This window comes from Sturnus vulgaris, chromosome Z, assembly GCF_052056855.1.
Source record: "Sturnus vulgaris isolate bStuVul1 chromosome Z, bStuVul1.hap1, whole genome shotgun sequence".
Lineage (NCBI taxonomy): Eukaryota > Metazoa > Chordata > Aves > Passeriformes > Sturnidae > Sturnus > Sturnus vulgaris.
In genome coordinates, this window is record NC_142283.1 from 17,193,975 (window position 1) to 17,221,069 (window position 27,095).

General features: G+C 44.1%; 1 protein-coding gene across 8 annotated transcripts in view; it reads left to right on the forward strand.

Annotated features, from left to right (window-relative positions):
* The first annotated feature begins 2,754 nt into the window (after window positions 1–2,754).
* ELAVL2 (ELAV like RNA binding protein 2) overlaps window positions 2,755–27,095 on the forward strand; it is an 88,244-nt gene continuing 63,903 nt past the window's right edge. For 4 of the 8 annotated variants that reach the window (XM_088155813.1, XM_088155819.1, XM_088155816.1 and 1 more), the window contains exon 1: window positions 2,755–2,802. The gene's annotated coding sequence lies outside the window, so the exon portion shown is untranslated. Of the gene's footprint in view, window positions 2,803–3,548; window positions 3,580–5,463; window positions 5,483–27,095 lie in introns of those variants that run through there. The other 4 variants (XM_088155822.1, XM_088155811.1, XM_088155815.1 and 1 more) reach the window with 4 other exon arrangements.

Here is a 27,095-nt window from a genome sequence, read left to right on the forward strand (position 1 = left end):
GCGGCCCCGCGTTCCGCAGCCGCGGCGGGCCGGGCGCTGTCCGTGGTGCTGAGCCCGTGCCCGCCGTGCGCTCCGTGCCAGCCCCTCCGTGGGCAGCTGGCGCTTCTTCCATTGCTTTATTTCTTATGTTTTCACTTCCATTAAAAAAAAAAAAAAAAAAGGAAGAAAATCTCCTCTGTGCTAGCTGGTAAGCCTTTTTCTTCCAGTGCAATTTGGTGCTTTTATTGCCATTGCCTGACCACTCAGTCCCGGCCAGAGGATCCAGCAGGGTTTCAGCATGCCTGAACAACCAGTGCTCTTCCTTCCTGCTACAGCCTTCCATGTCCAACATCTATTTAATAACCCATACACGTTTTAGCTAAAGGCTGTGTCCAGGCAGCCAGCTACTGCTGATCATAAAGACTTCTTTTCTGACGTGTTTCCTAAGCAAAGGGGAACTTCACAGGAAAGCATGTTTTTCCTGGGAGAATGGAAAATTTAGCTTTCTTCTGCCATTGCTGGAATCAAGGGCCTCTGATTACACATGAGATGAGAAAGGCCGGTGACAGGGCAATTTGCTAAAACAGCTATTTTCTGCCTAATTTCACTTTAGCACGGTGTATTGACAAACATGAAAGATGTGAGAACATTATTGGTAGAGATATTAAGCCTGGAAAGAAAATGCATAAAGTTTGGATTTTGTCTCTAAAAGCTGGTCACTAATTATAGCTGAAAGATTGTTCCTCTTGGGCGGGAAGTGCTGTGGGGAGAAGATGGAATCCGGAGTCCTAAATATCAGACCTGGCAGGGAAGCTGCTGAGAGCAGAGTCCTTTAATTTCCTGAAAGTTCAGAAAGACATTCTTCTGATTTCTTATGGCATACATTTTGCATTTTGGTATCCACTTTAAACAGAGTTTCTTTAGTTCTGAAAACAAGTGTGTGTATTCACACCATTTTAAAACTGGGGGGAGGGAAGTGCCTGACCTGTTTGGGGGTGCTGAGTAGGTACTTAACACCAGATTGCTTAAGAAATCATCTAATTTTTTTATACATTGACGATGTTCTCCTAAAAAGCACCTTTTTTTTTTCGCTTAAGCACATGAAGCAAGAAAGTAATAAGCAACTAAAGCTGGTAATTCTGAAGACAAATACTGTGCACAGTTTTTATAGGTATTTTCTACTTGGTAGAAGAAACAATAGTTTTAGTACTTTATTTCAGAGCTATATAAATATATGACTTGTTGATAAATGCCCCTATAGAATAAAAGAACTTGAGCAGATTAATTTTGGTATCATTAGGAGACTTTCTGTAGCTGTTCTGCTGCATCAAAGAGTAAAATTTGCCATAATTAAGTCTGAGCCTCAGACAAGCTGAAAAAGTGTAAACCTTTCTGAATACTTACACTGCCAAAAGCACAATTTATACATGCATCCACTAACCGTGTCTGAATAGACATCACTTCACGTAGGAATTTTGTATAAACTGCTTTGAGAAAGTAGCCACCCCCACCCTGTTCTTTATTCAGTCCTTGGAGCCAGTAGTTTGGTACTTGTTCCACCAGGGACTTACTCACCTTTTCGGAATGCTGCTGATTTAAAGCGTTGGTGATACATTGTTAGTGATCAGATTGTGTGTGTGTTCTAGAAAAACATCGGCTGCATTAAGCATAGCACTAATTATGTAAAATGTAAAATCAGTCCCCGTATAACTCTCAGTTGTTGTCACAGTGGTAGGATAGGGAGAGCATAAGAAACAGATGATACACCATTCATTGTATTAATAATTTATAAACAGGCAGGGACACTCTCATTGAAACGCTATGTCTCTATTTGTGCCTCTATTTTTGTGCTTTGCTACATGCAAATGCCAGAATATTCTAAATAAGCATTTGCATTCTGCAGGGTTTAAGTGCTTTGCTATTGGAAATACATGACACACAGTTGTGTTACAGAAGAGAGAAGAAAAGCTGCATCTAGGAAGCACTTCTGCTTCTGAAAATAAATGATCAAGTGCAGTGAAGGTCAAACAGTATCCAGAGTAAAAGGCATGTTTCAGACTACCATGCAGGATTGTTCCGTACAACACCTCTTTTCTTAGCAAACATGTTTGCTCTGCAAGACGGGCATTGACTACATCATGATTAAAAGCTTGCTGTTTCCTTTCCTTCTTCTTAGAATGTTTGTTAGAAGTATTTCTAATATATCATTATTTAACACTCATTAATATATCCACTCCCAGAAGGGAAAATGGCAAGAGCAGTCCCTGGCGGATAATAAGCTCGGCACACGTGCGGACAGAACTGGGCGGAGTGGACGCATTAAAAAAATTAAAAAAAAAAAAGAGGAAGAACAAAACCAAGACAGCCAAACAAAGCCACATTAAAAAAAAAAAAAAAAAAAGGCAAAAAAAAAAACAAACCAGCAAGCTGCTTTCTCGGCAGCGCTTCTTGATAAGGAATGGTGGCTCGGAGCCAGCCGCCCCGGCCGTGTGGTGATGCACCGCCCCGCTCCCACGTGGCTGGCCGGGCGGGCAGCAGCGGCCGTTCCGCCGGCGCAGCGCCCGCAGCCTGGCGGGGCGCGCTGGGAGCGGCCGCAGCTCCGCGCCGGGGCCGCCCGCCCCCGGGCCCGCCCGCCCGCGCGCGCCGAGGCGGCCCCGCGCGGCGCAGCGCACGCTGAAGCGCGGCGCCATGCGCCCTGCCGGAGTGACGGCCCGCGCGGCCAATGGGCGGCCGCCGCCTCGCCGGGGGCGGGGCCAGTGGGCGGCGGCCGGGCCAATGTGGGCGCGCGGCGCCGCCAGCAGCCTGCGTTGCGCCGGGGTGCGGGTACGCTGCCGCGCGTGGCGCCGGGGTAGGCGTGGGGCGGCTGCCGCGCGGGGGGCGGACGCGGACAGACGGACGCGGAACGGGACGCGGCCGACTCTGGACGGACACACGCCCCCCGCCGCGCCCCCGCGGCCGCGCCGCCGGGCGCGGCACGCAGACGCACGCGCCTCGGCGCGGCGGCGGCGGGCAGGAACCGGGCGGCGGGGCTGCTATAAATCTGCGGAGCGGTCCGCCTCCCTGCGAGGCACGGCGCGGCACCGCACCGCACGGCGTCCCCCCCCTACCCCCCCGCGACCCCCCGCTCACTCCGCGATGCTGCAGTTGGCTCGGGTGGCGAGCCGCTAGGAAGTGACCAGCAGGGAGGAAGGGAGAGAGAGAGAGAGCGTCTTTAAAATCGCCCTTCCATCCTTCTTTTCTTTGTTCCTTCATTTCTCCCTCCCCTCTTTTTGTTCCATTGGGTTGCGAAAGGAGGGTCGTCCTGTCACTCTCTCCCTTTTGAGTTCTCCCGTTTTGATTTTTTTAATTTTCCTTTTTATTTTTTTATTTTTCCCTCCTAGTGTCGGACTGTTGGGGGTGGGGGAGGGAAAGGATTTTTTTGTTTGGTTTTGTTTTTTATTTGCTCCTTTTTATAACCGTCAGCAATTTAGCTCTTGTCTGTTGTCTTAAGAGAACTATCCATCTGCCTCTTACTCCTTATCGGGAAAAACTGCACCGTTACTTTTTTTTTTTTTTTTTTTTTTTTTTTTTTTTTTTTTCTGGTAAGCCGACGAGAGGAAGGTAAGTTATGGCTTGATTCTTTCCATTACTGTACATGTGCTGTCGGATCCGCGACCCATTCCAGAGATGCATGCCTTGTAGAATTGTGCTGATCACCTGCGTTCGCTCCGTATCGGCGCGGTCGGTGCCGACGGCGCTAAGTGAGGCAGTTGTGGCTGTGGCAGCGTGCCCGCGGAGCCGAGTTGCTGGAAGTGTTCGCAGCGTGGGGAGGGCAGCCGCTGAAACCGGGGGACCGCACCGCGCCCACGCAGGACGGCGTGCGCATCCCTACCTGGGCTGGCCCACCCGCAAAGTTCGCAGCGTGACCGCGCCCCGTCCATCTCCGGATACGTCTCCGTGCGGGGAGTATCCAAGGGGACGGACCCGCATCGCGCGGGTGAAGGGAGACGGTATTACTTTGAGGAGATAAACTCGCGTTTCCAGATTAGCCGGGATAAGGCTCTCCGCGCCTAATTGCATTAGCCGCACGGCGTTTTGTGGCTTCCTGCGGGGCTGGGAGGCGACTGCGTGCCACGGCGCACAAAGACGCGGTCGGCCGTATTGTCAGCGGGTGCGGAGGGCGGGCGGCGGGGTGAGGAGAGCCGCTGAGCTTTCCCGGAGAGAAGTCTATTACCGTCGGGCGGGGCAGACCCGTGTCCTTTCGAGGGGATGAGTAACCCGCCGCGGGAGGGGACCCGTCCCTTTGTTCGGGGCGTCGGGGCACTGCGCGGCGGAGCACGGGCATCGTGGGCGGGGCGGCCCCGATCTCTGTCCGTGGTCCTACCGGGACGGTGGGGGACGCGGACAGCGGTCACCGTGTGCGTGGGAAAAGTTTGCATCCGGCAGCTGCGGCAGGGATCCTGGAAGGGCTCCGGGCAAAGGGACGGACGGGGCGTCCCGTCCTCGGGCGCGTCTCCCGTCCTTTCGCCCTCCGTCCCCGCGGCGGTGGGAGGGTCTGGGCAGGAGGAGGAGGAGGCTATGGTAAATGTTGGCGCTGCAGCTTGTGCTACCGGCAAAGACCGACTCCGGGCACTGCCATTGTTGTTTAATTTATGCTGCTGCCAGCACGTTACACCCTATCCATCCGAAAATAATTAATGTGATATCTATAAGAGCCAAGCAAATGGATAGTTAAACCTCAAGTCGTTTCCAAGGACCGGCTGTGAGGCGGTGTGTTTTGACTAGTCGTTGGATCGTTGGGAGGGCGGGGGACGCACCAAACCGTGCACTCCCGTGGGGATGGGACCCCCTTCGCCCCTCTACCAATGACACCCCTATGGGCACTCTCTGGAGCGCTTCCCGCGGAACGAGCCGCCCGCAGGACCGCAGCCACGGTGCTTGCGGGGGGCGAAGAGGGGTCCCCTCATTGTCGGACGCCTCCAGGAAACGGGACTGCGCTGTCGGAGCGGCTAATGCGCATCGCAGGTCACGGAGCGCTCGCTGCCGCTGCGCCCCTTGGGGTAGGCGGCCTGGGGGATCGTCCGCCCCGCCGAACCGTTTCCGGAGGGGAGGCAGCGTGCAGCCTCTCGGACTCGACACTTTACAAGGAAAGATGGCCAGTCGGGGAGCCTTAGGGAGATGAGCAAGCACTGTGGGTGTCCTACCTCTGACCCCACCAGGGACGGAGAAGGCAAGCTCCCGCCCCATCCTGATCAGCAGAGTCCACTGCCACGCTCTCCCCGCCGCCAGAAGGTGGTCGCGCATTAGGGCCCGCCCGGCCTTGGCTCCGCCAAGTGCCCGCATTCCCGGGGGCGCGGCCCCGCGGGCACGGGGCTTCTTGAGTGGCCGCCGGCAGCGTCACTCAGGCGGTGCCCACGGGGGCGGGCTGTGGGGGCCTTTATCTGCCCGTCACCGAGCCCATCCTCCCTGTTAGCGGCAGGGCGAGTGCGGGACGGTGGGGTGGCGGGAGCACGAAGGCTATCAGGTGAGGCGGATGCGGGGTGCTGTGCCGCTCCCTCGGGTAGCAGACACCTTTCCCCCACTCCGCTCCTACCCTCAGACGGCAGCAGCGGTAACCACGCTCCGCCAAACCAGCCGCTCCTGTAGGCGAGACTGCCGGTCCCGGGCTGCTTAAAGAAGGGCGGGTCCAGGGGCTGGGAACGGAGACGGGGCTTACGGGGAGCCATGAGGTCTTGGCGGAGGTGCGCCGGGACAGTGGACTCGCTCCGGAGCAGGAGTGGAGGAGAGCTGGAGCCGGAGCGGGGCTGTAGCCCGCGCGGGGAGCGCGGCGGGAAGGCGGGGCGGCCTGGGCTGGGGGCCGCCGGCGCATGGCCGGGGTACCCCCCAGCAAAGGGTAAACGTAAATCAACGCGGAGACCTTCACCGGCCCCTACTGCTGTAAGTGACCGGTGGTTTTCTGCCTGTGCCGGCTTATTGCGGTCTGAGTTCCAAACTCTTAAGAAAGATACTGGTGGTGTGAGATCAAGAGGGGCTCTTTTTTTTTCTGCGAACCGTTACTTCATCCCCTTCCCACGGTCTCGTACTAGAGGAGTTTAATCACTTCTTGCTTTAGCCTTTGGGCTTTTCTGACTGTTTCCTTTGCACCCGCTCCCCCCTTTTTAGTGGGGTAATAATTAGGCGATTAAACACTTGTCCTCCGGACAAAACACTGTTCAATAAACTCCTTGTTTAATCAGCAGCATCTCTCTGAATGACTTTCACGACGCCTATTTCCCCAGCGTGGCCCTACCAATCGAGCGTCGCTCCCATTCTCTCCGCAAGCTGCACCTTCCTTTCCATTTTGTCGTATGACTTTGCCCTAACCGGAGCGCTCACGTCCCACCCGTAGTGCACTTGCCGCCTTCCGAGCGCGCCCTCCGGGCCCGGCAGAGCCGCGGGGAGCAGAGGGCCGGGGCTGGAAGGCGCGGGGCTGTGGCTGCCCGCCGCACCTGCGGGGCGCGGAGGGAGCCGAGCCGCGCCCGCGGGCGGGGCTGCGTGGCCGGCAGCAGCGCTCCTCCGATGGAAAAGGTGCGGCGGCCCCGGCGGAGCGCCCGGTGCTGCCTGGTGCAGGCCTTCCGCCCCTGCACACCCCGGGGAGGCGGTGCGGAGGGTCCCGCCCTGCGAGTGGGCCCTGCCGGGCTGGGGAGTTCCCGCGCTGGAGAGGGGAGCCGGCGGTGCGGGAGTGGGGGTAGTAGGGTGCCCGGCTCAAGTGCTGTGATTTATTTCGGGGGTTCCGTAGTGCTGAGGAGACAAGTGTTGGCGTCGCCGTGGCGCGTCCGAGCTTGGTGAGGCTGAGGGGTCCTCGCCCCGTCGTCCCTGCTTTTTTGCGCGGAGCATTGCGGTGTATTTGTTGCCTGCCTTTTCAGATTGCCCTGCCCCGGAAAAGAAAAAAATTCCATTCTTGCCGTGTGTGCGTGCAGAGGGAGTCGGTTTTGCTTACAACTGCTGATGGTGAGAACTCTTGGAGCAGCCAGGCAGCTCGGTATCCCTTTAACCTTGTTATCCCCTCGGTAGCGTCCGTTTAAGTTCAGGTGTTACTTGTTAGGACTGAAAAATTGACAGTTATTGAAAAAAATCCAGAAATCACGCAAAATGCACAGGAAAAATTGTGTTTATAAAATAGTCTTTGATTGTAGTCTATTTAATTGACGTCTCTGAGACTAAAAGTTGTTGTTGCCGTATTTAAGTTTTGAAGACAGCCTTGGTTGATAGTAGCTGTGTAGAACTCGTGTCTTGTGTTCTTAAAAGTTATATTGGAAAAGCTTTTAACACCTAATCAGCTGAATTTTTCAGGGTGTGTGCATTTTATTGAAAAGTAATAGGTTCCCGATTTTTTTGTGCTAGAAAACTCCATGCCATTTGACTTTGTCTTTACTTTAATGGCAAATTTTAAATCAAGCTGAAGGAGCCTGGAATGTGTTCCACTATGAGGGGACATTTGGTTGAGGAAGCACAGTGGTATTAGTTACAGCTTCAGTTTCTCTTTTTCAGTTCCATGAATTCTGAGTCCTGAAGTTACATTCAGGTTTTTTTCATCTGTTTTCTCTGACTTTTCAGAAATGTTATATTAGGGGTCCACTGCTCTAGCAGTGGACTTTAAACCTCGTTTATAGCGATTATGCATACAAAAATTATGTTTGCAAATATAAAATTTGCTGTCCTATATACACTCTGTACAACAGAATATTGCTTAATTGGGCAGAAACGTAGATATTAGAAGTTTTTGCCATGATGTATTATTGAGCATTTGTAACTACAGACACATAATAATGACCTTGAAACTGCTAAGGAATTTTATCAGATGTATTTGGATCTCACCAAGCACATTTTTAATGGCCCTTTCAAATGTCTGATATTTCTGCTTCAGCAAAAGATACATTTATTTTATGAGGCTTTATTCTGGTGGAGTGGTTATCTTTTCCTTATGCAATGGAGATTTTTAATTGCTTTAGTCCTTGCTGGGGATATGTCTTAAATATATTCATATTTACATAATTATCTTCCTATTATTAGGATAATCATGCTAGTGTAATATTTCTGTAAGTAAATTTATTGTGGCCTTACGATATTAATGTGACCATGATTTGTATTCTTTTTCCTGGATTCCTTTTAAATGCTTTTTTTAAATGGGAGGGAAAGATTTATTTGCTGCATTTTCAGCAGTTGTGAAGTAGCACGCTTAAGGCTATGCTAGTTGACATAGGTTAAAAAAAAAACCAAAAGAGCTTGCAGATTGTCTCAGGTTTCTAGATGACAATATTCAAACTACAGTGTAGGCCCAAACTGAATTCTATTAAAGTTATTGTAATACTTAGATAGAATTTTTGAGAGACAAAGCTGAGCTTGCTTTAGTTGGGGACTAGGTAGGAAATAGGTGACATGATTTAGTGTTCTAAAAGCCCAAGCAATAGTTCAGCTTTCTCATGCACCTTAAAATAAGTCAGTGCCCCTGCAGATATAGACTTTGCAGTTAAAAATAGTGCAAGGATGCAAGCACAGGCTTCTGTGTAGTAACAGTCATGCAGAAATGCTGCTTTATAGGTAGAGCTCTTTGTCTTACCACATAATGGCTTTTGATTATATTTGTGGCCAGTGATGTTCTTCATAGCAATAAAACCGATTGTGAGCTAATGGGTAAACTCAGTTTGTGATGAATATACATTTCAATATTGGTTTAAAGCCATCTTCTGCTGAAATGATTTTGTAATAGATGCTAGTGTCTGTAGGGGACAGTGAGTGTTACCAGCTGTTGCTAACATTTGAAAAGTGTAAGAGAATGTTGCTTTAGGGCACAGAGATTTCTTATTCGGACAGCCCCCAAATCAACTGAAAAATCACTACACTATCTAGCAGGATTAACTGATGGTGTTTTGGGTTTTGACATCTGTAGTTCCATTTCTGAAGGAAGCTGCTGCATGATTTTTTGATCTTGCTTGTGTAAAATCTACCTAATTTGATGCACTCAGAAGGATTAGTTCTGGAGAAGCTGGCATAAGACAATTTCTAAGTTTTAGCTACTACAGCTGGTGGGCCAGATCAAGATGTTTTGTTGCCTAATCCATATTGAGATTCTGAAAGTCATACCCAGTCTCTGGTGGCTAAATAACATGAGTTGGCTTCTTGACTGATTCCCACTGGAGCTCGTACAAACTGCCAGTGTTGAGCTAGCTGCTTTTGCTCAGTAAGAATTGTTTTTTATTTATAGGGTCTCCTTGCATCTAATGCTTACAGAACAACTAAATGCAGTGCTAAATCTGACAGAATCTGTGGTAATAGATATGATTGCTAGTTGTTGGTCTTCACTGTATTTGGAAGAGCATATATTTCATATAGACCTTCTGACATACAGCTCTGCAGTAAGTACATCTTGGAAAGATGACTTCAGTAAAACACTTGGCTTTAGTAGTCAGTGTTTTTGTATGGACTGCAGGTTTTCAGGTTTAAAAACAAGCAAAAGAGGAACAGCTCATGGGAGAAATCTTAAGTATGCTTTCTCAGAAACTTACTTAAAACTTCTAATGCCATGTTAAGTTTTTGAAGTAGCTCACGGCCTAAATTTGATTTGGCTGGCAAAATACGTGGAGTTTTAAGAGCACGTACTACATAATGTGGGAAATTGTAATGGAAAGATCTTACTTTCTTGCATTTAAAAATTGTGAATAGGGAGCAAGCTGAAGTTTTCCAGATGGAGATTAAACTAGTGTCACACTGTTTTCTGTTCTGTCTGAGCCTTGTGGTACTCCTGTACTTAAGCAGCAGGGGTTGTAATTTGTTTTGGTAGTCATAGTAGGCTCCAGTGTAATGAGGGTTTGAAAGCTATGGTTTCTTGATGAGAGTTAGGTGTTTAAATGTACTGGCAGTGAGAGTGCCAACTGAGGGTCAGAATGAGAAGAATTTTAGGCAGTCTTGAACTTCACGTGAAATACTGGTGATTCCGATTCTTCATTCCCTCGTGCAGTAGTGATATTGCTCAAATAGCCCAGCTGCTAATCAGAAATGGCAGAGATTCTTAGATTAGATGAAGCTGTAAGATGTTGCAAGAATGAGTAGCTTGATTTGCTGCAGTTAGCATAAAACCAGATATATCCTTGTTAACCCACAGTAGCTGCCCAAATTATGCAGAAGTTAGAAAATACTGAGGTGGTGGAACACTTACGATTGTGTTAAGGATGTAAGACACTTTACTTACTTCTTCAGGTGAGTGTGGAGTAGAGGTAGAAAGAAAGCATCGTACAATGTAAAGTAACTGAATTGCCATAACATACTGTAAAAAGTGTGCACATGCAGTCTTGTGAATGCTTACAGCCTAAGTATCAGCAAAAGAGGGAACGCTTTAAATTTTAAATACATTGTAAGACAGTCTACACAGAGGTAGGAAAGAGTACTCAGGTTGTCCTGGAATAATCACTTGGTGTGTTGAGCAGCCTTTCTGTAGGTCTATGCTAACTGCATTTGCTGTCAGACTGCTCCGGATGAGTTTGTTTAGCTAAGTCCTTACTCAGATTTAGCTGAATAAGCTTTATGTATTTTTATGGAATGAAACTGCCATTCGCTGGAGTACTGATGTTCTTCTGTGCCTTAGATCTTGATGTCAGAAAGGAAGGTAGTAGGATTTGTTTTACAGAATGGATGAACGGGGTTTTTCTTGGAAATTGAAGTTAAGTATTTATAGGAAAATGCCTTAGTCACTTCCTCTTATAAGGGCTTAGAGAAGGAGATTCAGCCACAGAAAGGGAAAGGTAATGTAAATTGAACTTTTCTACCAGTAGTGTCCCTGCTGATTGTATTTTTCAGTACTGTTTTTACATATTTTTTCAGAAGTAGAATTATGTACTAGAAGGGGTGGTTGGAATTGTCTTTCCTGTATTGTTTTGGTTTTTTAAAATTGTTGCTTATTATTTATATTGATGAAAATTTATGCCATATTACCTGCAGGAAGGTAGAAGAGGAGTCAGGTCAGAAGACAGTTCGGATACTCCATGTTGTTTCTACCTAGCATTAATATGATGAGGTAGAGATTTCAGTGGTTTTGCAGGTATTCAGACTGTACCTACATATCATGGAATATAAACATTTGAAATGGGCTTCTTGGGCTAGCATTGTCTCTAATTTTGAAATAAGTAGTAGATACCATGAATGCGAATGTTTGCAATGTATGTGAGGTTTTTATAGGGAAAAATGTGCTTTTGAGAGTCCTGAGCTTAGACCTGTCTCTCCCACATACTGGGATTTGGAGAGTCAGCCTTGGTGTCCAAGAGGCTGTTTCTATGTCATATTATGGAAAGCTTGATGTTAACGTACCTTAGTGTAAATAAAATTGGCTAAGGATGTCATGGTAGTGTGTGTTGTTAATAATGTAACTATAAAGTGCCTTTAAGATATGGTTCCCTGGTTTAGACTTGGTGTGGTAGATATCAACATTTATTAATTAATATCTAAACACCAGAGAACGGTCAAGGGTTTGTCTGCCTCCTGTTCAAACTTGGCGTTATAAGCTTGCCACTTCTAGTTTTGTTTGTGGCATTTTTAGGTTCAGTACCGAAGCAGGGAACTTACCCAGATCTTACTTGTGATTAACTTACTTTCTGAATTCTTGAAGTTATGGTCTTATGCCTTACATGATGTGGCAACAGCTGTGCCTCGACTTGAGCAGCATCTTTGGAGAAAGGTGTGCTGAATGGCAAGAGAGTTTTTGACAGCTCTTGGGACCAGAGAGTGAAAATATACTTGTTTACCTATAAAAGTAATTAAGGCTCCTTGCTTGGTGACCTTGAGAGAAGTGGGTGCAAAGTGGTGAGGAGGAGAAGGTAGTCCCATAGATCTCTGGTCTAATAAAGTGTGTTTCTCTTTAAAAGAGGAAAGAAAGATGGATGCAGGAGAGAATAGCTATTGTGGCATTTGTCTAGGCAGAGGGAAAGATTGTTAATGGGATATTTAGATTTCTGAAGTTGCTTTGAGCATACATAGCAATTGCGCTGAAATGAGCAATATACTGCAGTAATGGTAGCATACATACTTCATTTGTTTCCATTTTATTTTTGTAGTAAAGGCTTTGTTTAAGTGCCATCCATTTTGTTTGTCCTCTTGAAATGTTGGAAAAGTAATGCTGTGGCCTCCATTTTTATTGATCTATTAGCATCAGTTAGCATCTATTAGTCAACCCAGCCCAGTTTAAAGGGTAGTGCAAGATCTTGGGATTTATCTGCTGTTCATATCCAGTCTTGATCCAGGAAGCATAACTAGAGGTGAAACTTTACGGGTTGCATATCACAGTTAACTTAAGAAGGGCTTTTAAATCTTTTAAATTTACATCTTAAAATCCTAGTACCTTCTATAATTGTAATTAAGGATATTATTTTTACCTCTAGTAACGTGTAGAAATCTCATCAAGCATTCTGGTGTGGTTCATTTCTACCCAAATAAGCAATTAGAAGCTGCTTTCTGTTTCCAAAGGAGGGACAGCTAAAGTCATAAGTCTAAAACACCATATGCTGCTTGTAATAGGCTATGCATGTATTGCATGCATGCAGTAGAGAAGAAATTAGTGTATTAATGAGTTTGACTTTTTATGTGCTTGTACCTTGAGCTACAAGCCCAAATTGAGGTCCTGACCTAAAACTGCTATTGCTAATCTGGCCGGAGCACCCATTCTGAAGGGAACTGGAAAACTGCTGACAGAGTGAACTGCATAAAGTGAAGAAGACTGTAGAAGTTGCTTTTGCATTCAGATAGTTAAACTGTGAAACTTGACATAGCAGTAGCACTTGCCTTGGACTGCATCCATGGTTGAGATGTTGGTAGGCAAGATGAGAATTACAGCCTCATTAACCAACTGAGTAGCTGAATTTTTTTCTGTAACAGTTGAGCAAACTGAAAGAAAATTAAATGGAGTCATGCTTGTCTTTTGCTGAAGGCTATTTTTATAAGAGAAGTGGTTCTTGTAGTGAAATTCCTCTGAACCAGTGCAGCTGAACAGTATAAAACTAGCCATCGTGGTGGAGATCAGTGCTTTTTTTTTTTTGGAACATACCTCTGGTGATGAAGAATTTCTTCTCTGCTGAAATGATAACTGGGCTGTAGGTTTTATTTTTTGTGTGTGTGGAAGGTTTCATGTGCAACTCAGATGCTTGAGATAGTGACTTTCTACATTGAGTGGTATAACACAGATGACAAAGTTTTGAGCAGCCTAATCTAGTGGAGATACCACTGCTGATGGCACAGGTGTTGGAACTAGATGATTTGAAGATTGTTTCCAATCCAGACCATTGTGTGAATCCACAGGGATGTTCTGTGCAAGTTTGGTAGTGTTACAAGTGTAGATCTAGCTGTTAAAAAAGGAGTAGATGGCGCAGACTTTTGCTGTAGCAAAAATAGAACCTGTTTTTCTTTTGTGGATGTAGTTTTTTTGATCTTTATAATTACTATGTGTTGTGTAACCAGGTGCAGTAAGGATTAATTGTTTTGAAACATTTTTAGGTGTTCTGAAACAAGGAATGTCAATGTTTCTGAAGAAATGCTAAGTCAAATTGCCTGTCTTTGGAGTTAATTGCATAGAATGATTGAATGCATCAGGTTTCCTGCTTGAAGCAATGCATGAGAACAGAAAATTAGTTGGTAGCTTTTATAGAAGTTTCTTTTTTTTTTAACTTAAATTAACTGTGCAGTATCAGGTTTAGCTCATTTCTGCATATCAGTGTTGAGTAATCTTTGTGTGTACCAAAGGAGTGTCCAAGATCAGGGACTTAATTTTTGTGGCTGCTGGTACTACTTGCTCAATTATTAAAATACTGAAAATTAATGACCATCGAATTGTGGCTGTCCTCTTGTTTTTATAAATTGGGTTGACTTGCCCTTTTAAAATTTGATTTATGTGTCTTTTCATGACTTGCTTGACCTAAGATGGCTGTGTTTTTATCGGCATACATCTCAAAAAATCAGATTGTCAGGCTGTTAGAAAGAGTTGTAGACATGTGGTTATTCATATGTTCAGTCCAAATGAGGATACATGTGAGTAAACTGCTATTAAATGCAGTACATATAGGCAGGATTTCACATTGACCTACACAAAAGGATGTGAGTGCACCCAGGAACAGCATGATACTGCTTGGGCAGCTTCAAACACTTGAATGTGAGTGGTACATGTTTGCCGTGTGTGATGTGTATGGACTGAAGAGTTAGCTTATCCTCCTTAGAAAAATATGGAAGTTGTACAGCTGGATTAATAAATGGGATTAAGAGCCTCAGTTTCATGAAACATGAAAAATGTAAGAGATGATGGTACTTTCTGTATCTGAATGCAATGTGAATATTTTGAGTGGTGCCCGATTTTTCTTGTTATCCAGTTTTATGAATTTGTAAATCTAACCAGCTTCCTGATCTATCTAAGGTATGCTGGACTTGATGTAACTTCTAATGCTGTTTGAAAACTCAGCAGACCTGGAAGTGATGCCAGCAGGACTAGGGGCAGAAAGCCTTGGTGGGCGGCAAGCTGAGTTGGGCCATAGAGACGGGGTGAGGGAAAGCTTTTCTTTCCACAAAAACTCTTGGGCAGTGGGCCTGGTGTTCACAGAGATGGATGGTGCTGTTTCCCTCCTTGGAGGGTTTCTCAGCCCATACATAGAAAGGCCTGAGCAGTCTCACCACATGGCTTCTCTTGCTGTGGGTGGGGGGTGAGACTGGACATGACCTGGAGCTCCTGCTGACCCAAATGACTCATCTCCCTACCACTTTTGCTGACAATACAAAATTTACTGGACTGAGAACTGAGGCATGGCAGAGTTTGAGTTTTGTCAAAAAAGAAACAAGCTCAGCTGTGGTTGAACCAGAAACACCAGCATAGTATGAAAGTACTGGCTGTACTTATGGGTGCATTTCAAGGTGAAATTCAGTCATTTGCACAGCTCTAACATTTGTAACACTGCTTTAACACTTTTCCAGTCCTTTAGTCATTAGGTATTTGGGGATAGTAATGGGACAAATAATGTTGTTAGCTACTATATACTACCCTTATGAGTCTACCTTACCCTTAGAGTGTATCATCAGTCAGCACTTTTTCAACAAACTTTTTCATGAATGGTAGTAGACCCAAATGTTTACTAATTCTTAGGAGTTGTATATCACTGTTCTTTTGAGAGAAAATAATTTAGTTGTCTTTTCCTCTGTGCAAGTTGGCCTATTAAAAGAATAAACAGTGATCTGTCCAAACTTGTTTTCCTGGTAGGGATCAGCCTAGAGGTACACATTCTTAAAGTCTGGGAGCTAAAATGTACCTTTGCATGAACCACTTGAGAGCAGTGGCTGTCAGAAGGCTTTTCTGAAAATCCTTAAGGGATTTTCGTCACCTGGTTAGTGTGATGATGTTAGTGATGGCCCCTCTGTGTAAGAGGTGAGCTATAACAAGCAAGTTACTGGCCAACAGTGGCCCAGTCTGTGTAAAGCAGAAGATTCAAAGTTGTTGCTTGTATAACAGTTTAAATGTGAGACTTGCTGCCTTTTGTTTGGTTTTTGGTTTTTTTGTTTTAGTTTTTTTGAGAATATTGTTTCAGATGGCAAAGGGCGTTTTGGGCACACCTCTAGGAGAGCACATCTGATTTTTGGCCTTGTTTAGACTTTTCAGAGACAGGCTGTATGGTGTCTTGTGGATCAGGATGCCTTGGTGTGGGTAATACCTGTCTTTGCTTGTTAGAAAGCTGGTAGAGTAGGAGAGGAAATGTTGCTTAAAAGGAGATGTCAAGTAGGAAGGTGTGGTTAATGAGTTAGGAGATGGAAGATGGTTGTAAAGACTGAAGTAAGCCTGTTCATTGAGCCGTATCAGTCTGATTTATTTTATGGTGTGTTAGACTTTAATATCCCTGTTTATCCACATGAAACTTCTGCATTTCTAGCTTCCTGATTTCAGGAAGTGAAGTGTGGCATTATACAGTTAAATGGTAACTTAAAGAGTGGGGAGGCAAAGGACTAGGTACATATATGTGCTTTTATGCAAAGTGAACTTCTGTATAGCAACTAAAAACCGTAACGCTTTGGTCTAAACCTACTTTTGACAATAATGCTTCTGTCACATACTTCTGTGCACAGTTATGACCTAATAATGTGTGAAAGGCATGCATCTTTGCCAATTAACAATATGTGACCACAGCTTCTTTGTATCAACAGGACCTTATTTGCTATCCATTGTTCTGTGTTATATTATACTGGGTGATCCCAGGAGGACTAGGGTGCAGAGGTATGGTAAGGAACTCGTGCCCATGAAAGGAAATGATAGCAGAGAGGGTGAGGATTGTAAGTAGTTAAGATATTGCTTCTGGCTCACGTATTTTAATAATGGCTAACTGCCCTTTTTCTGTGTTTACTTCACTTTAGTTCAAAATTATTTAACTTGAAATCTGATATTGCCAATTGTCTTAGACCTTGGAGGTGGGAAGGAATGGAATATGTGTTTAAGCAGCTTATGCCAGTGTCTTCTGTGGGATAAATAGTAGTGGTCATGAAAAACCAGGTAACTACCTGAGGGGTTATGGGAAACATGACTGAACATGAAGTTGTTCTTCATCTTCACCGTCATATTATGTGTTCTTCCCTGCCTGCTGTCCTTAATGTCAGTGGCCTCTAAAGGCACTGAAAAATTAGAATCATAGAACTGTTTGGATTGGAAGGGCCCTTTAGGTCACATAGGCCAACTCCCATGCGAAGAGGAGGGGCATCTTAAGTTTTTCTGAATCCCATCTAATCTGACCTTGAGTATTCCAGGAATGGGACATCTGCCCCCTCTAGGGGCAGTCTGTTACAGTGTTCTGTCCCTCCCTAGGTGTCAGCCACCTTACAGCTTGGTGTTGGCAATCTGGACTTGCACTTCTAGTGCATTCTACCTCATGACGATTTTTTCCATGTTTGGACTGTCTTGCAGATTAAATCCATAATGGTTGCTGTCTTCTGTAGTCATGCTATATCTTAAAATACATGTTAAGATGAACAAGAAATCTTCTCCTTAAATTGCAGGAGTTAAGTGGATCTAAAACTGCTCATGTGGGACTGCTAGGAACTTGCCATTGTAGTGTTATCCCAGAGGAGTATAATCAGTGTGGTACGGGTTCCAGCTGGAGGTCTGTCACTAGTGGTGACCCCAAGGTTCAAGGGTGGGCCCAGGCGTGTTCAGTTTATCCATCAGTGACTTGGATGAAGGTGCAGAGGCCTCCTCAGCAATTTCACCGACAGCACAAAGCTGGGAGGAGTGGCTGATAGCCCAGAGGGCTGTGCAGCCCTTCAGCAGGACCTCAACAGGCTGGAGAGATGGGCAGAGAGGAACCTTCTGAAATTCAGCAAAGGCAAATGCAGGGTCCTGCACCTGGGGAGGAACAACCCCAGGCACCAGCACAGGCTGGGGGTGACCTGCTGGAAAGCAGCTCTGTGGAGAAGGAGCTGGGGGTCCTGGTGGACAACAAGCCCTCCATGAGCCAGCAGTGTGCCCTGGTGGCCAAGAAGGCCAGTGACATCGTGGGCTGCATTAAGAGGAGCAGTGCCAGCAGGTCACAGAAGGTGATCCTGCCCCTCTACTCAGCCCTGGTGAGACATCACCTGGAATGCTGTGTCCAGTTCTGGGCTCCTCAGTAAACAGACAAGGAGCTCCTGGAGCAGGTCCAGTGGAGGGTGACAAAGAGGATTAAGGCACTCGAGCATCTCTTTTATGGTGAAATGCTGAGGGAGCTGGGCCTGTTCGGCCTCCAGAAGAGACAGCTGGCCCCCATCAATGTCTGAGTACCTGAAGGGAGGGTGTCGAGATCAGAGCCAGGTTGTGGTGCAGAGAAATAGGATGAGAGGCATTGGGCAGAAATCAATGCACAGCAAGTTCCACCTGAGTAAGTGCTTCTTTACTGTGCAGGTGACTGCACACTAGAACAGGCTGTCCAGAGAAGTTATGGAGTCTCCCTCACAGATTTCTCAAGAACTATATAGATGCAATTGTGTGCAACAGTGCTCTAGGAGGAAGCTATTAGAGCAGAGAGATTGGACAAGGTGACCCACTGTGGTCTATGATTAACTTCAGTTAATGTTTTGGCCTGACAGAATTAGTGGCAAAGTCTTGTTTTCTATCCATTTCAGACTCCCACTTTTCTCAGGAGAAGTCTTGAGAGTCATTTTGATGCATTGGAGTGGCCAAACAGATGGTGGTGCAGCTAGCAAGCATCCAACTACACAAATACAATGTGGGAATGTTGTGAAGAAGCTTACTCTATCTATGCAAGCTGCTGAATCCAGTCGTGAACAAGTACAAAAGAAACTTGAAGCCTGGACGGAGACTGATATTGTAGGGAAGGATAAAACTCCCGGTTGTATAGTAGTCAGATGAGACTCTTGCATATCCTTAGTTAATGCTTCTTATGTGTCTAAATGTTGAGATTGTCCTGCCACAGAGGCTTCTCGCTTTTATCTAGGAGAGATGTTCAATCTCCTCCTTTCCAAATAACATCAAGAAGGAATTGTATAAAAGGAGTACTTGATGACTCTCTTCTAGAGAAGCTGACATGAATTTTTAAGTATTTTTTCAGTCCAGTGAGTTGTAATAACTTTACAGCTTAATTAAAAATTGCCTCTCCTCAAGGTCCATTTCTGTAGCAAACCAGGACAATGTCATCAATATATTAAGGAGAGTGTCACTTGGCATGCTCTTGATAGCAAGCAGCTGGCAATCTCTATGGCTCTTTCTCTAAATGCACACTTCGTGACAGTTACCTGCAGTATACTTTCCTGGAAGTGCTTTGCTGTTTTTTGATTAGCAAGTGCTTTTGACCTACTGTATAGGTATACAGTATATATAGATCACAGCCTTTTGGTGTATAGTCAGTATTTTTGTGCCTTTTAAAGTACATTTTATTATGAAACTTACTTAAGCTAAGTGTGTTCACCCTTGAAATCTGCAGTACAACTGCTGTGTAACAGTAAAACATCATTGGAAATGATGTAAAAACACAGACCTGTGTTTTCATCCCTCCGTTCTCCACATCACACGTGGGCACAAAATTAATTGTGTTAACTTGGGTTGTTGGTGACCCTGGGATTTTGTATATTTCCCACTGTCATTTGTGAGAAGCAGGTAGCAGGTGCTTTTTTAAGTTGTCTGACTTACATGCCTTTGGAGACAGAATTGGGACCTATGAGGACTTCAAGTAGCTGTATTTGCTGTGGGGCCTCCTACCAATGAGAAAATTACTGATCCTGCAATTGGATACTCCTTAGTTCAGTAGCAGTAAGCTACTGTTGTTCATATTAAGGTATCAGTTGTCTTCATTTTTCATCTATATCTTCTACCAAATTAATGCAAGATGAATCAAGAAGTGGAATATGCAGGTTTGGTGGTGTTTTCTCGTGTGCCTGACCTTCTTTGTGGAGCTCCCAGAAGCAGAGATGGCCTCCTGTGGATAGTTGTGACTGATACTGGCGTATGTTGTTTCTCCTTTTCCAACATTTACTAAGCCAGCAAGGCGCTGGTAAGGTTACAAAAGCCTTACAAAAGAGACATTTTATGTTTCAGGACTGTTTCTCCTTTGTTCTTAATGGCTCCTTGTGCACAATGTGTGACAGTATTTTATGTGAAAAATGAGAATGCATTGAATTATCAGTAGAATTAAGCACAGTGTTCAATTTGAATTATTTACTTCTTGGTATGGGTCTGTTTAACAGACATATCTGTGTTTAGAGATAGGTATTTGGTGAATTCAGGTTGTATAGATACTAAGCTAGAAATAATTAGAAGATGTCTGACTCAAGTCTGACTGTTTTCCAGTCTTTTTGTCCTTTATAATTTTGCCAGCAGTGCTTTAAAATTCCTCATTGCGGCATCCCTCAGGACTGAAGGAGGTGGATTGAAGCAAAACTACGGTTAACAGGCAAATAAAATAAAGTCAGAGGTGCTTGGTAGTTCAGCACTGGAGAGGTGGCTGTAACAGAAAAACTCAAGTGTGCTCAGTCTAACAGGTGCTCTAAGCAAGAAGGGATTAAGCAGATGGGCATGGTGACCACAGAAGCAGTTCAGTGTAGCACAGCTGTAAAACAGTGCTTTCAGGAGATGTCTGTGGGGACTCTGATGAAGAATTACATAGGCAAAATCTGATATGTGCAGGAGAAAAATCCTAGAAAGCCAGAACAATGATGGTGAACTTGCACAATGGATCATTCAACAGTTGCTGTTTGAGGCAGTTTCCGTCTGCTTCAATTCATTCCCATGTGTGTCTTTGCCCTTCTTTTTATGGCCTGCATGCAGCTGTTTCTTAGCATTGAAGAATTCAGTTCTGAAGCTTCTATAAAGGCATGTCGCATCTTGTCTGTCTGTGCTCGGTAAAGAAGCTGTCACAAACTGCCTTGAGGACATAGACTGCAGTATAAATGTCAGAAGAGAACTGGGGAGGTATACCAACTTGGTATTCCAAGAGTTGTATCTTTATCAAAAATTTTGAAGCATAAAGCTTTATTTTCCAGGCTTTCTTGCTAATTGATAATTCATTATTTGCATTGATTTCCCTAGGAAATGAAGGTGGTGTTGGCAGGACTCTTTTGAATGAAATATTGTCTTGACACAGGTCTTGCATTTACTTATCTATTCATGCTGGTAACAGTGGCAGATGTATAAGCTTGGGGGAAGGTGGGACTTTTAAAGAAAAAATAGGCTATTCTCCTGAGCAGAACTGGAATGCTTTATGTACTCTTGAGAACACTGTTCTCGTCTGTTTTCTAGAATGTATTTCATCTGATAAACTGGAGAAGGGAGTTGCCTGTTAAATGGAAAACTGTGCAAATAGTTATAATATAAAAATTTCATAAATGAGTACATAAAAAATTCGTATTGAGGTGATTTTTAGAAGTTGAATGCTAGTTTGCCAGGTAATTTTTGTGGAGTCTTGTGTTTGTTAATTCTTTCTCCATTTGTGTTGATTAATCGTGTAACACAAGTATATCCTTTGTTTTACTGTTCGTGCTTTCTCTAAAGGTCGTTTTAAAGGTATCAGTCCATCCACAGGGTGTATGGATGATATCTTCTTATCCCAACATTCTTGTGGATTATGTCACAATGCTGGTTGGAAACTTGATTAAAAACACTAAACCAAAAAATTACTACAAGTACCTTGGTCTGAACAATAAAATCTTGGGTATTCCTTAAGTCTCTCTTCTGCTTTTTCTCATTGCCTTATCTTGCCTGTTAAGCAGTGTTCCTGTTGACAAAATTGTGGAAGGTAAAAGTTGATGTGTAGGTGTACCATAATGTACTCCAATGGAAATGCTCTTGAATGTTAATGAAATATACTATAAGTGAACACTATATGTCATTACAGGTGAAATAATAGGATGACATGGAAACATCTGAAAAGATCTTTCTCTAGTTGCAGGAAAACAGGACACAGATGTGATGTATTCTTCTTGTGTTCAGTGTGGAGTTGATGCTAGTGGTTAATAGCCCTCTCTAGTGCATGCTTTAGCTTTTTAAATATATTAAAAACTATCAAAGGTACTTAAGTTATATTAATGACTGAAATGATTTAGATTGGCAGGCACTTCAGGAGATAGTCTAGTTCAATCGTTAGTTTAAAGCAGGGTTGGCCTAGAGCAAGCTGCCCCAGTCAATGTCCAGTTGGGTTTTGGATGTCTCCTGCTCTGCCCAGAGAGTCTGTGTTCTGTATGGTCATTGTTCTGTGCCTGTCAGTGTTAGTAGCTGTCAGAATAAGTTCTCATATGTTTAAACATATGTTGTCCTGATGCTGGATACCTCTAAAAAGTGTCTCAGCCTTGATTCCTGTCCATCTGGAAAAACCTTGCATTACCTAAATAGTTGTTTAGATAGAAGAAAAAAAACCTTGCATGTTTGAGAGGAGGAGTAAAGTAATCAGCAACATCCTCTAATGAAATGGTGAAGACTGGAGGCAATTGATAGCTGAGTACATTTTTACTAGGCTTGTTGTCTGATAGAATGGAAGCTATCACTCAATCTCAGACAAATTTTTTGCCACAGCCATCTCCTCATCATTTTTGTAGCCTTTCACCAAAACTGTTTGGGGGGTCAGAGTTCTTCTATCTGCATAAGCTTGTTAGGGAAGCTCATTTCCACTGTGTTCAGGCTTTACTGCTAACATAATCCTTGGAGTTCTAATCAGCATGCAAGACTGCTAGAATTGTATTGGAGCCTGAAATTATACTAGGTGGTTCTTACTTAGAGAGATGGCTGTTTCTTTTCATAAGTTTGTGGTTTAGTTAAGAGCTTGATGGAAGAAATCCTGATTTTTAATATTCTTTGAAAATTTCATCTGCATGCTGGCATTTATCTTTTCTATTTGTATTTGACATCAAGGATGCTACATTATGGCTTTTTGTCTGTGAATGGATGTACCAGTAAAAATTACAGATAATACTAAAGGCACAAGTAATTTTCTTGTTACAGAAATAGCTAGGTGTCTTTTCTGAGCCAGTGCTCTAGTGTCACTCCTCTATTTTTGACAAACTCAAGCGTTTTATCATCCTAAATTAAATTAATTCTAAATAAAGGACAAAAATACTACTGATGAGACTAGAAATAAACTTCCACAAGTTTTTGAGCTCAGTAAGAAGAGGGTTTTGTAATACTTGTCAAAGTCACCACTGTAAAAATCATAAAATGGTTTAAATTGGAAGGTACCTTAACGATCATTTGATATAACCCCCTGCCATGTGCAGGGACACTTTCCACTATACCAGGCTGTTCAGAGCTTCATATAGCCTGGCCTTGAACACTTCCAGGGATGAGGCATTCACAACTCTGGGCAACCTATTCCAGTGCCTCACCACTTTCACTGTAATGTTTTTCTTCCTAATATCTAATATAAACCTACTCTTTTTCACTCTGAAGCTGTTTCCTCTTGTCTTATCACTACTTGCCCTTGCAGAAAGTCCCTCTCCATCTTTCTAGTAGGCTTCTTCAAAGTACTGGAAAGGTGTAGTTATGTCAACTCAAAGCTTTCTCTTCTCTTCTCTAGGCTGAGCAGTCCCAGTTCTCCTAACCTTTCTTTGTATGAAAGGTCCTTCTTCCATCCCTCTGCCAAATTGTGTGGCCTTCCTCTGAACTCAGACAGGTCCATGTCCTTCCTGTGCTGGGACCCCAGAGCTGGATGCAGGGTTCCAGGTGGAGCAGAATCCCCTCCCTGCCCTGCTGCCCACGCTGCTTTGGATGCAGCCCAGGACAGGTTTGGCTTTCTGGGCTGCAAGTGCCCATAGCTGGGTCATGTCCAGCTCTCACCCACCAGCACCCCCAGTCCTGCTCACAGGGCTGCTCTCAGTTTGTTCATTCTGCAGTGGTGATATACAGACTTACTGTGACCCAGATGCAGTACATTGTACTTGTTCTTGTATCTTGGTCTTGTTAAATCTTCTGAGATTGCCACTTTACAACCTTGCCCAGGTCCCTCTACATGGCATCCTGCTCTATTTTGACAAGTTTAGCCATTGGGAGGTGAGTGGAAGAAAATGGTACAGCATACCAAAGGCATGATGATTAGAAGTGTCTTTATATCTCTGGGTAGACTTCATAGAAAACATTGTAGATTCTGGGCTGTTACTGTGAGAGAGTGTGCTTGTTTTGTCTGGGATAGAGTTGATTTTCTTCACAGTGACTAGTATGGAGCTATACTTTTGTACAAAGTACTTATGTACTGGTGCTGAACACAAGTACTGCCACGCTGGTGAGGAAGTTGGGGTGCATGGGAGCTTGTTGGAGGGAAATGCCACCAGGACAGTTGACCCAAACGGATCAAAGGAATATTCCGGACCATATGACATTCTGCCTAGTATATAAAGCTGGATGAAGAGGAAGATGTTTGCATTTACAGCTTTTGTCTTCCCAAGTAACCATTACGTATAATGGTGCTCTGCTCTCCTGGACATGGCCAGCTTGGCTTTTGTGATGTAGATAGGAGCTCCTGTGCTTTAACAGGTTTTGATTGAAATAGGTTATTTTTGAATACAAGAAATAGCAAATGTCTGGTATCTATTTCCATAGTAGAAAAAGGTGATGAAAAGTAGAAGAATGGTTGAACCTGTGTTAGGGTAGTCTTTCAGAGTTAGACTAGACTTAGAGGTTGAGGAAATCAGGTCCAGTGAGCACAACCAAGCTCTCATGACTCTTTCTCTTAAGCTTTCAGCTCAGAGGAGAGCTAGCCATCTGGTTTAAGTTGTTTATAACTGCCAGTGTTTAAATAACTTCATTGTGTTGCCAGAGTTTTGAGTCCTGTGTACCAGTTGAGCTAAGCAGATGCAGAGAATAGAAAGCAGAATAAAAAGTACTTTGGCAATCTATACAAAAATCAAGTGTTATGAGCTATTTTGTGCCTTATGCCCATTAACACTTACAGTAAGTTTGAGTGATTCATTATGTGAGATTTCCTGGTTGTGAGACGGTGTTACTCCTGTATGACAGATTGTGCTGAGGAGGAAGGTGAGCATTTAACTCAGTGAGGTAATGCATTGAAAGAAATTCCATATAAACAGACTTGAATGCCAGTGGAATACTTGATGCATAAAACGGACTCTAAAAACTTACTTAATAAAGAGATTGTAAAAGGTGGTAATTTGGGAAAAGTGAAGTTGCATGTTTGACATACTCTGTCCTGATTTCCTTTTTTCAGTTTTTTTTTTTTTTTTTTTTTTTTAATTAGGTTAAGTTTCTTTTCAGACACCAAGTAGTGGTGCATAGTGGATTGGATATCTGATAGGTTGGGACTTGCTTTTTTTTTTTTTTTTTTTTTTTTGAACTCAGGTTGTTTCTGTATGAAAACAATTGCTCTTAAAGTGAGATTTTTTTTTTCGACAGAGAACAAAGAGGAGGGTTTAGAAGTCTCTTATGTGACAACTTATCTGCTTAGAATTGAAGGAGTTTGTTGGTACTTGTATATGAAAGATTAAAGGAAACCATGCCTGAAGAAACAGTGTGTCTGTTGCAGCATTTCTTGTGCCAGAGGTTTGTTGGAGCAGTGTCACAAAACAAATGGTTTACCATAGATTCGAGACATAAAACTGATGATGCTGGTAATTGAGTAACTTTTGATGCCTGTAGATGCTGGTTGCCTCTGTCAAAATTGAGGTTTTTCATACTTAAGCAAACACAATGCAGTTGGACTTCTGAAACTTCAGGTGTAGAAAGAGTTGCCTTTTTGTTTTTTTACAGTTGCAGGTGGGATGTCAGGGATTATTGGTATGAAAAGACAAAAGAGAACCACTAGGCTGCTGGATGATTTACCTGAGAGTGCCCTGGATAGTTTTATAGTTATGAGGGGTTTTATCTTCCTGATTTGTATCTTTTGGTGTATGTATACTGCTCATAATAATTCAGGAGGGTCATTATCAAGCTCTGACTTAGCACAGTGGGGATCTCGTGTGGCAGCAGTGAAAGAAGGGCTTTTACAGCACTCAGACTGAGGAGAAATGAAATTGTTGGACAAATGTGTTAGTAGAGTCAAACATAATATCTTGGGTGTCTTGGATTTTGCATTGCTAACACATGAAATCAGATACGTCTTTTTTCTGCCCATCTTTCAGGGAAAGGTCTCTGGCAAGTAGGTCATGGGGACTGCTGTTCATTTATTCTGGACTTTGTCAAACCATTGAAATGGGTAATATTCTAACTGTCATGACTGGGAGGTGGTTCAAAAGATTTTCACCCATAATGGAAAGTTAGGAAAATTGCTTCTCGCTTAAACCTGGCAACAGTCTCCTTGAGTTACTGGCTCTTTAAAAGTTGAACTAAATATTCTGATGGTAAAGTAGTTGGGGAGTGATAGTGGAGGGTTGAGTATGTTGCGTTGCATTGCATTCTTAAAATGATTTAAATTTTGGTTAAGTGCTAATGTATCTTAAGCAATCTCAGAACATTTAGTGTTGGAAGACACCTCTGGAAATCATCCTGTCCTAACCCCCTGCCAAGGCAGGGTCACTTAGAACAGGTGACACAGGATGGTGTCCAGGTGGGTTTGGAATGTCTTCATGCTTCCCTGAGCAGCCTGTTCCAGTGCTCTGCCACCCTCAGTGTAAAGAACTTCTTCCTCATGTTGAGGTGAAACTTCTCGTGTTTATGGCCTTTGCTCCCCCTACTATCGCTGGGCAGCACTGAAAAATCTGGGACCACCCTCTTGGTACCCACCTTTGAGATATTTATATGTATTAATGAGACCCCCTCTCAGCGGTCTCTTCTCCAGACTGAACAGGCCCAGTTCCTGCAGTCTCTCCTCGTGAGAGAGATGTTCCAGGCCCCAAATCACCTTTGTGGCCTCCTCTGCCCCTTTCTGGTAGCTCCTTGTCTTGTCTTTAACTGAGGAGAACAGAACTGGGCCCAGCCCTCCAGATGTGGCTTCAGCTAGGGCTGAGTAGATGGGAAGGATGATCTCCCACCTTATGTGGATAGAATTTCACATCCATTGACATACTTCCAGATCTTCTTGCTCTTTTTCAAGTTCTTGAGGGAGATTTCTGTACTGACTTTTTAGGAATGAAACAAAGAGGTATTTGAATATCCCATGTCAGAGGTGCTCAGAAGCTGTCTGGATGTGGTCCAGGGCAGCTTAGCTCTAGTTAGCCCAGCTTGAGAAAGGCACTTGGTGGTCTCCAGAGGTGACTTCAAACCCTGGATGATCACTGTGTGAATCTGTGGTTTAGGTGGTCAGGTATTCTAAAAATAGCGGATGTGATACTTCATTGAGCTGAACTTCAACTTTGGAAAACTTGTGGGAAACAACAGCACGTGTAATTGCTGGAGCAAGTATGGAATTTGAAACATGGCAGCGTCTGCAAAGTCAGGCTTGCAAGTGAAAAGTCTCTTGACTGTGCTCTGTATGTAGATTCTTTAATCCTCTCTAATTATCCAAATTCAGCTAGCAACAAGAACAACAAACAGAAAAACAACAAAAATAACTCAACCCCCCCCCAAACTAAGAAACCCCCCCCAAACATGTTCAATTCTGCTTTTTTGCAGGTGAATTTAATAAAAAAAGGGATTGAGCATTAATGTTGTTCCTTACTAGGACATGAGGGTTTTTTTCTTCATTTGGTAAGAATACAAAGTTGATGTGGTAAGTTCAGAAAGTTCTTCAAAA